At 43.9% G+C, this 10,448-nt stretch overlaps 1 long non-coding RNA gene across 1 annotated transcript; it reads left to right on the forward strand.

Moving 5' to 3' along the window:
• Window positions 1-1,191: 1,191 nt before the first annotated feature.
• On the forward strand, window positions 1,192-8,943 carry LOC143324788 (uncharacterized). Its single transcript, XR_013077484.1, has 5 exons — window positions 1,192-1,278; window positions 2,325-2,380; window positions 5,772-6,051; window positions 6,206-6,324; window positions 7,018-8,943. It is a non-coding gene; the product is annotated as an uncharacterized LOC143324788 (long non-coding RNA).
• The last annotated feature ends 1,505 nt before the right edge of the window (window positions 8,944-10,448 follow it).

Below are 10,448 nucleotides of genomic sequence, written 5' to 3' on the forward strand. Positions count from 1 at the left end.
AGTTTTCACATAAAGCGCCCAGTTATTCAGTGATGCCGTTGATATTTAACAGACTACTTTTGATTCTCACGGTAATACGGGACAAAGCGCGTCCCGTTTCAGCTCAATACGGGACATGTAATTTTGTTGCTAAATACGGGACGATTCCGTTTTTTAAGGGACGGTTGACAACCCTTGCAATAAGTTAACAGCTCCTCTTGGCCACACTGCAGTGTCTGGGAGGAGCAAAGTGCACTGAGGAAATTTATTAAACCAGTCTGACTGAACAAAACTGAATACGTGAAAATGCCACTCGTTTCTCTAAACCGACCACACTGAACTAACATCTCAATGGTTTATTTCAGCGTCATCTAAAAAAAGACTCAAATGAGTCAAATGAGCTAGCTAGCGTTAGCGAACGATGTACTGAACTTAATTATAGCTCGACCGTAACCGGTTACCGATAGCGTTAACTAGTTAGCTAACAGCCCGGTTGTTTTCTTTGAGTATTTGACAGTGACCGTATCCTCCAGTTTGTGGACGTTACCTCGACCGGTAACAGGAACTTTAGCTGCTATTAGCTCGGCAGCTAACGTTAGCCGGCAGAGTCCGTTTACTGAAGGAGAAGCTGGAGTAGCGTTTGTCAGCTAGCTTAGCTACGAACAAGACATCTAGAACGTTTGACTGACTTAAAGCAGCTGAGTTATCATTGTAACTATATCGGTACATCAGTGTTTTCCTGGAGGACACAGCTGCATGGTGCACAGTCAGCGTGTTAATGGCAAAATTTCTTCTTTTCAGATTTGTAGGCGACCACCTGAACAACCTTTAAACATGCAGAACGACGCCGGTGAATTTGTGGAATTTTACGTCCCCACGTAAATGGCGATTGACTTGTATTCTACTGGGGTGACTGGAGGGTAATGTGAAGATATTTGGGGACTAGCCTGTGAGAAATATACTTACTAACAGAACTTGTTGTTTGGGGTTTTCCTCGAGATCAATGTTAATGATACGACTTTGCTTTTTCATCTTAGCTCACTGAGTATAAGATAGTTTTATACTTAGTTTTGTTAATTAGCCAAACGTGAAAGATCATTTTCATGCTCAGCACGAAATATCAGTGTCTGCGTAGATGCATTTTGTCAGTTTTTATGACAGCGTGTTACTTATAAAGCAGCCCAATAGTGTGCCGTTGATGTTTCTAGTCGTACTCATTTGAGGGACGGACCAGTTCAGAAAAAAGCGGAAAACAGTAACGAGTTGACTCCACTACGAGCTTTGGTTAAATCTTTGTCTGTAAGTAATGACACGTCAAATTTACAATATATTATTCTTACTTACCTCGGTGTAACTTGGATTGGTACATTTTGTCACGTTTGTACCGTGTTTTTTGGCCGAGTTATGCTAGTTTGTGTTGTGTAATGCTTAGCTTGTCCACCGGAGGACATCGTTCGTCATGCCGCAGGCTACTCACAGGCTTCGTTTACATGTATCTGTTCTTCTAAGTGTGTTAGAAAGAGCTTAATGTTAATGTTACTATAGATGTTCAATTCATTTTTATACATGAAAACGTGTGTAAGACAATGTAAATAAGTTCGTATGTTAAAGACATTAGGAGTTGAATATTTTTGTAATCAGACAGCAGACATTACATTTTACTAAAATGTAATGTCTGCTGAAATAACAATAAACAGAAAATTCTGTTTATTGTTATTTCAGTCTTACAAATTGAATTGGAGAAGTCACTGAGAAAATAAAACTGAGGAGAAAAAAAACAGGAAAAGACAAAATATCTATCCTCAAACGAAAAACTTCTTCAGCTTCCCCTTTCTTCATAATGTTAACTGTCTGTCTAGCTGTACAAAGCTGGGAACGTTCTGCGAGGCAGCTGATATAAAGTCTGCCCTGTGATGTGTTACACCAAACGTATAGATTAAACATTTTCAGGCAAGTTTCTGACATTAAATGATCAGAGTGACAAATGTGCAACTCCTGTTTTTTGTCTGCAGGTGCTTTTCTAGCGCTTTTTTTAAGACCCTCCAATTGAAAGGGGATGATAAATGAAACATGAATTGTATTTGTATTTTTCTTTTAGTTTTTGTGGATGTGCAGCTTCTGTCATCCATCCACTAACACTTTGACAGCAGTGGGAGGTTTTGAATGTGTCAGGACAAACTTGAGATTCCACTTTGAAAAATCAAAAGGTCATTTTGTTTTTTTTCTGCGGTGTAAACGGCCTGACCGGAGTGTGCTGGTGGCTTAACACTCTGTAGTCTCAGATAGTCAGATAATCGTCTGAACGCTGAAATCTTTGGTCTGAACTCTTTTCTTTCCTCCTGCAGGGTGAGCCTGACGACTCAATCCTGAGGCTGGCGAAGATTGACGGAGTTGTCGCAAAGTAAGAACTTGTTCTCGAATATCATTACTGCAGAATGACCAGTTTGTTTTTGTAGACATGAAAATAATTTAGAAGCATGCAGGAATAAGACTGACCTGACTTTTTTTTATGGACGTGAGCACAGCGTTACGCAGGCTTTTCTGTGATGTTGGAGTGTAATGATGCATAATTATACATCTGTCATGTGCCACAAAGGTTAAATGTGGCCAAGCTGCAAGTTGTCGCTGAAATGTCTGGTGTTTTTGTGATGGTTGGAAAAGCACTTTAACGCTGGGACACTTGAATAGAACAGTCGGCCATGACAGCGAGCCAGCAAGCGCCGTCCCAGCAGTCTGAAACTGAAGCAGCTAAACGTCTTTTAGCCTTCGTTCCTTTTATTTCCTGTACCCTTCCCCCGACTGCAACATGTCAAATTGTCTTAAGTGGAATTTTTTTTTCCACATGTAAATGAAGAAATCTTCTCTCCTCAAAGTTACGCAGCTGATTTGAGACGATTCTTAACATAAACTGGGTTTCACATTAGACATCAATGATAATGAGATTATCAATGTGCAGCTGTAGGTAAAAGGATAAACAACAGACTGGGAAACGGTAACAAGATGTATCAGATGAGAGAAATTAATTTCAGTACGTGGAATGTTTCGTGGTCCAGAGTCTGAAAATGCTGATGCAGTGATTTTTGATTATTAGCTGTGGGTGATGTCTGCTGTTCATTGGCAGGAAGCAGTTTGACCATGACAAAGGTGAGGGATTGGTGTCAGAAGCCAAGTTTTGAATCATGAAGACTAAATCTGAAGCATTTTAACAACATTTGTACAGACCTACAACCAGTATGCTGCTTGACTATTTACAGCTGGCTTTTATTGCAATGAGGTGCTGAATGCAGCCTCACAGAAGCAGATGTTCAGATGTCCAGTGTCATTACAGACACCTTGAAGCAGGACTGCACCCTGACTTCCTCCAGCAGGGGGCAGCATTCGACAAGAAATGAACTTCAAAACCAGAAAACCCTGTTCCATACACAGCAGTGGATCAAAGTAGTAGAAGCTCAAGTGCCGCAGCAGATGCCACAGTGGAAGTGGATCATTATTTAGCAGAGGTGAACCTGACAAGAACAGAAGATCCCCTTGTCTGCTGGAGTAGACAGAAACACCAACATCCCCACCTTTACCGGCTGGCTCTCATGTTTTTATGTTGTCTGTTCCATGTGAAAGGGTATTTTCCAAGGCTGGAGAGATTGTTTCTATGAAGAGGAACCGTCTAAGCCCCAACACTGTTAAAAAACTTCTGTTTCTATAATAAAAAAAAAACAAAACAAAACAAAACAACGAGCATTCTCATCCATATCCACCACCCAGTGAGGGAGTGTTTCCTGTGTAACATTCCCAGTCCCACATCCCTGCACTAAGCACAAAAACAAAGTTTGATTTGTGGTGTTCATACAGGCATCTGTTTAAAAAAAAAAATTTTACAAATGAGCATAAACATGTGCGTGTGAGAGAACTGATTAATATTTTATTACATACGACCACAGACAAAGTGTCCACTCAGGTGATGAGCAAAATTTGTTTTATCTCTTTGCACAGCAGGTGTCACTAGTGAGAAATGAATGAAGCTTCGGGTAGTGAACCTAAACATGATTAGTTCTCAGTTAACACACCAGTACGTCACAGTTCCAATTCAACATAACCATTATTACATTATCATAAACATGAAGCAAAACGAAATAAATCGCAATGACCCTGTGATCCGTCAGATGCATTAAAGAATACATATATACATTAATCAATTTGGACCCCCCTCCTCTCAACCACACTTGGCACAGTCCACTGTCACCCCTCTCTACCAATGAGGAGGACTCGCTGGCCCAGTTTCACAAGTTGGGGCTGGAACTGAACGGAACAGAAGAGTAAGAAGGAGACAAAAATTCGAGGGGTACAAATGACAAGATGTTGTGAATTGTGCTTATATTAAAAAACTAAGAATTGTTAATTAACAGGTATTAGTGAATTAAATTTCAATAAAATTCAGGTTTTGTAATCACCCAATCATCCATCATCCCCCCCCCCCCCCCCCCCCCCCCCCCCCCCCAAGTCCTCCTTCTGTGGTTTCTAAATTGAAATAAGTAGCCAGTAAATATTTGGAGTTCATTGGCCAACACTGGCCACTGAACAAGTCGCTTCCCATTTGGTCCAAATCCTCCACAGAGACTGAAGAGGAGGCAGAGTTACGTCTTTGTGAGCGGGCTGAATTGCAAATAAAACATTTTCCAGAGCAAAGCAACTGTCAGGCAAGTGAAACTGTTGCCTGCCTACAGGGCAAATGAAAAGCCCTCAGCTTCAGGTGTGTGTGTGTGTGTGTGTGTGTGTGCGTGCGTGCGTGTGTGTGTCCTGCCGCTGGACAATCCCTGGAGACGCCAGCGAGAGTGTAAAACTGTGTTCTCGCGGCAGAGCGTCGGGAGCGTAGCCCAGTTTCACAGCTGTAAATAGTGCATGAAAAGGACTCTGGTTTACATAAGCCTTTTAGAGACTGGAGAGAAATCAAACCTCTGCTGCTGCCATAGGCTGTAAAACACCGAGCGTCTTAAAAAACACAAACAAAAACAAGGATCCACACAGTCCAGCGAAGAGACACTGGACAGTTTTACACTGAGGCTTCACAGGCCTGAACGTCTCCTCTGCAGACGTGCAGGCAGCCGCTGAAGTGGACACAAGTGCTTGTAGAATATTCTCATTTAGCCTGAAAACCATTTACATGTGAGTATAAAGATCTGTTTCTGGTGTCAGCTCAGTTACTAAAAGACACATTTTTCTACTTAGTCCTCGTTGAATCTAGCCGTGCAGACATTCTGCTTTTATATGTCCACTTTCAGAGCGATGTAGCCCAATTACAGAACACTGAACACCGTTAACAGCAAGCTCTGTGGTTTGTCCACAGCGACTGAGGCCTTAAAAGTTTTTTTAAAATGTCTTTTTCCAAAGCCGTGAGCACCACTAATTAAAATTAATTCAGCTCCATAGCTTTTGGGTGTTTTGTAGACGTTTCAAATACTTAGAACATAAAACCAAAGCTGTCTGTGCTGATAAATATTTGGGTCAGCTGACCCTTTTTAGCATTGAAAAAGACAGTAAACTGAGCACAGTTGAAGGTAACAGAGGAAGGAAAACCTCTGGAACCTTCTACATTCTCTCAGGCTTTAAAAAGGTGAAGTAATGGTCAAAGTCAAATTAAAGGACCCTCAGTGACCCTCTCATGAACTCTGAAGGGTCCCCACACCCGCTGTTCTACAACACCACGCCCTCAGTGGATAGCTGACTCATTCTTGGTTTTGTGATGACAAATCTCTTCATTTACTCATCTTTCTTGGCGTTTCCTCCGTCTCTCTGTGCAGTTGGAGCTTCAGCGCCAGCAGCTGCTCACCGAGCGTCAGGCGTTCCACATGGAGCAGCTCAGATACGCTGAGATGAAGGCGAGGCAGCAGATGGAGCAGCAGGCCACTGCCGCCGCCACCCAGGCTCAAGGACAGGGACAGGCTCCTAGATCTGGACCGCACTCCAGACCCCCTCCACCGGGCATGCATCCCAGAGGGCCCCAGCCACACCACGGAGCACCAGTGCCCCACCACGGAGGGCCCCCACCTGGTGGCGCCATGCACCACCCAGGACAGACAGGTGAGACACAGGAGGCGCATGGAGGACGTAACTCCATGGAAATAGAAGCTCCATCCACCACATCTTCGACTGAATTCGTCCCAGCATCGAGCTGCTTCAGCCCGTCCTCGCCACTAAGTCTCCACATGTCCCTGCTCTCCTTCCCACTCCACAGGACCGATGGTACCAGGCCAGCCTGACGTGTGACGCCCGGTCCGCCCTCTGCTGGCCCCCCTCCTGGCGGCATGCCTCCCATGATGCCCCCACGCCATCCTGGAGCTCCCAATGGCATGTGTGAGTAAAAATGTCCTACTGCCACACATTTCCATAATGTTTGTGTGTGTGTGCGCATCAGCTTTACAGGCTTTATTTTTGCTGTTGTGCACACCGTTTAATTCACCCAAACCAGATGCTTTAAAATGTGGTGATGTTTTTAGAGTCCAGTATTTATACCACAAACAACTTACGGGGAGGTTTCTGGGAATCCAGATTTACTCTGAGCCAACAGCTGACGGCTGGTATTTACTCAGAATGTCAGCTGCAGCTAAAAGTTTGGGTCATCACTGCTTATTAGCATCACATCACACGCCGAGGCTGGAGATTGGACTGATTTCTCAGACAGCAGCATGATAAAACTTGAATCCCCGCCCTCAAAGAGTCCTTTGACAGACGTGTTTGTGCCTCCATCTGTACTCTACTCGTGATTTGCTCATACACATTTTAATTGTTCTCCAGCCTTCGATTAAACCCCCCAAAACTCACCTCTGTTCATCACAAATGCATATTTAGAAGTTTTTTTCCATGAAAATATCCCTTCATGTCTCACATTGGCTAGCATTAGCATTTGACATGAATCATCATTTAGCTTGACAGGCTGACGTACGCCAACATTATCTAACACGGAGCTCTCAAACCAGCGTGGAGTCTCCTGTTCCCCATAAAAACTCTTCTTTCTTGCTCTGAAACCAGCATCTTTCCTCTTCTCAGACCCTGGCCCACCACCTGCACAGCCTGAAGCAGTACCTCCAGCGCCCCCAAGTGCTCGAGCGGCTGACATATAAGACCTGCACACACACGTTTCCACACAAAAGCACACACACACGCAACTAACTCTATCTCTGAACCTCAGCCCCCTTTTTGATGGCCTTTGCTGCTGGCTCGGTATTTTCCCCTCAGCACTGAAAACTATTGGAAGCTTTATCACAGGACACACACGCACACACACTCAGGGTTCAGTGGCAAGGGTAACCCAATTTCACACGCACACACACACACACATCCAGACTTCCTCTCAGGGCACAGCGGCAGGGGTCGTGTAGTTATAAACACTGTTTTCTGCTCTGTTGGGTCAGACGGAGGCTGGAGAGAATGAGACTGTACAGAAAATGAAACGAGGAGACAGAACGTATGAAAAGCTTCACCTGTCTCACCTGTTTTTCTCTTTCCAATCTTGTCCGGTGCCTCTTTGTCCAAGCCAAACACTAGGGGGAGCTAGTGAGACCAGAGGACCGGTCAGACATGCAAGGTGTTTGTGTGTGTGTGCTGTGTAACCTGAGCTGTCTCACATACACACACACACACACACGACAAGCAGATTATTCAGATGACGATATGGATAACACACACGCCCTCGCTCTTGCCTTGTTGTGTATCCACCTCTCGCTCCTCTTTAAAAAAACTAACAATGTGTTCGTCCATGTCTGATTACTGTCTGACTCACCTGCTCTGGTTCTCTGGTTTTTAATTCTAAGGACGATATAAAATATCATCACACTTGTATCGTTAATGTAAAAGTGTCAGATCTGATTACATGAGAGGAATAAAAAAGGACAAACACACAAACACACACACACACACCATCCGCTTCTGACCCACACCAACCACAACACTGAAACACACACACACACACACAGAAATGTAAGCTAAGCTAAGGCTCACAGTGGAGGCTGCGTGCACACGATGAGTTGACCAGACCTCGCCACAAAACACTGGACAGCCCCACACACACACACACACACACACACACACACACACACACACACACACACACACACATAATCTCCTGCTGACCTTCACATAGCCTTTAAAGAGGGAGGGACGCTGTGATGCTGCTCACACACACTCTGACACTTTTTCGCCACTAGCCGCGGGAAAACTAAGCAACATCCTCATTCCTGTGTATCAGCCTGTTTGTGCTCAGTACTCTGAAAAATACAACGTTAGCAACAGGAAGCAATGAAATTATTAGCAATCGATTAGATCAAGAGTTAATCAGGAGCAATTTTGACTAAAAGTTCATCTCGTCCTTGGAAACAATCTCACCAAACCTCCGTCTGCAGGTTGTTCTGGGTTGGAAATGAACCTTGAAGCTAACATGGAGCAGAAATCCTGAATGTCCTAACCCTAACCCAGCTGCTGAGGAATACCATGCGATTTGGCCGAAAGCTCCAGAACGGCTACTTAAGCACCCTGCGCCGATTGTTTTGCCAGCACAATTCTAAAAGAAACCTTTCAAGTTACATTCATGTATAATTTCCCATCAACATGTTCCATCAATGAGCTCATTTACGACGAATTTAAGAGCATGTTGTCTTAAGTTAAATTAAAGGTAACCCTGACCCTGACCCTCACTCCACTCATTCCCCCGGACACTGAACCAACAGCGCTCTTGTCATCCTGCGTCCGTCTGCAGTCGACTCAGGTTAGAAAAGTTCTCCGTTCACGTCGTTTTTAAATGTGGAGTCTTAACTCAAACGACTCTTCTCCCCCTTCGCTGGCACCGTTAGTATCTCTGCTACCTCTTCTAGAAATCTTCCTGTGTTAATGGTAATATATTTTTAAGAAGTAGATGGAAGTTATCTTTGTTCTTTGGAGATTTGTAGCATTTGTTTTCTTTCTTTTTTTAAAATTTATTTTGTGTGGGGTCTGTTTGTTGGTACTCGGACCGAGACACTGTCAAATAAACTGTGTTTTGTATGAGGCCGACGTCCTGATCGTTCTTTTCAAGTTCATCTTCCTCACTTCAGACAACATGATCTTTCATAAACCAGCCAAATAAAGAGTCGACCAAGCAGAAGCCAGACCGGTCAAATAAGTCGTTTTGGTTCAAACCTGCCTGCTTTGGTAATAATAATAATTATTGTTATTATTATTAATGCTTCTACACCCCCACGCTGGAAGCTGTGGAAAACTAAAGTTTACCTCATCAGCGCCACTAACTGCAGCTGTTTGATCATCAGCTGAGCGAAACACCTGCCGCCTGCTCGCAGTTTAAGCAGGTTTCCTGCCGGCTGCTCGTCCGAGGCAGCCTTGATCCTCAAACAGGTGCTTCATCATCCTGACGTGTGTACGTCCACCGCTGGTCTTCAACATTAGGACAGGGTTACTGTTTTCAGTAAACCAGATGACATTTGACATGAGGAACAAAAATAGAAAGGAACCGTTAATATAATAAACATTTAAACATCAAATTTGATAAATAACCCGATCTGATCACAGCCATCTCAAAAAACTGAAGATGTGTGTTGCAGTAATTCTTGGTAATACGTCTGTTTTCAGGCGAGCTGCACCTTCAGGAACAGAAACTGGATTATGTGTGTTTCCCTCTTTGTGTTGGGATTAGAGATGTTGCTGCAAAACATCTGCACACAATGTGTCAACTCCAGTCACAGCTTATCGAGCCATTGTGACGCGTACTCGGCCTTCTGTCGTCCCTCATGAGTCTGAGATAAAACGTTTTTCCACCTAAGCGTTCCTTTCTGTTCAGACTGGGTTTGGAATGCGTCCCACACGTTCTGTTATCTCACGTCGAGCGGTGCAACAACTGCTGTGACCAGCGAGACGGACACAGCAAATTTAGAAGATGCCACAAGTTTAGTTCACAAGTTTAATAAATAAACCACAAAATCCTTGAAAAATGAAAATTATTAGAGAAATAAGATTTGAGAATTGGTTGAAAGAAGTCACTGAATACCTCATTATTAACTGTTTCTGAGTATAAATATGTATATTTAGTGTAACTGAATACTGCAGTAAAAACTCACAAACGTCTTTGAGGTACAGTTTGATTTTGGACTGCATATGCAAATTTCATTTTAGGCCGTTGGATTACTGTCTGTATATCTGCATCCAATTTGTGACAAAAAGCCCTAAAACACAGCTTTTTCCCGGCCTGGGGGGCGCGAGAGGAGCTGTTCTCGGTGTGGATGCTCAGTGTGTGCACACATGAAGTGGAAATGATGGGAAAAACACGAGTCCTGCCGCCGTTTAAAACCTAATCCCAGTCAGACAGCGCTGTAATCTGGCGAGGGGGGTGGGGGTTCTGTGTCCAGCAGATTGACCACGAGGATGTTATTGAGAGCGATGAGGGGCCAGAGGCGATTACTCCCTCTGTGGGATGGAAGAGGGGGATGAGGAAG

This window comes from Chaetodon auriga, chromosome 8, assembly GCF_051107435.1.
Source record: "Chaetodon auriga isolate fChaAug3 chromosome 8, fChaAug3.hap1, whole genome shotgun sequence".
Taxonomy (NCBI): domain Eukaryota; kingdom Metazoa; phylum Chordata; class Actinopteri; order Chaetodontiformes; family Chaetodontidae; genus Chaetodon; species Chaetodon auriga.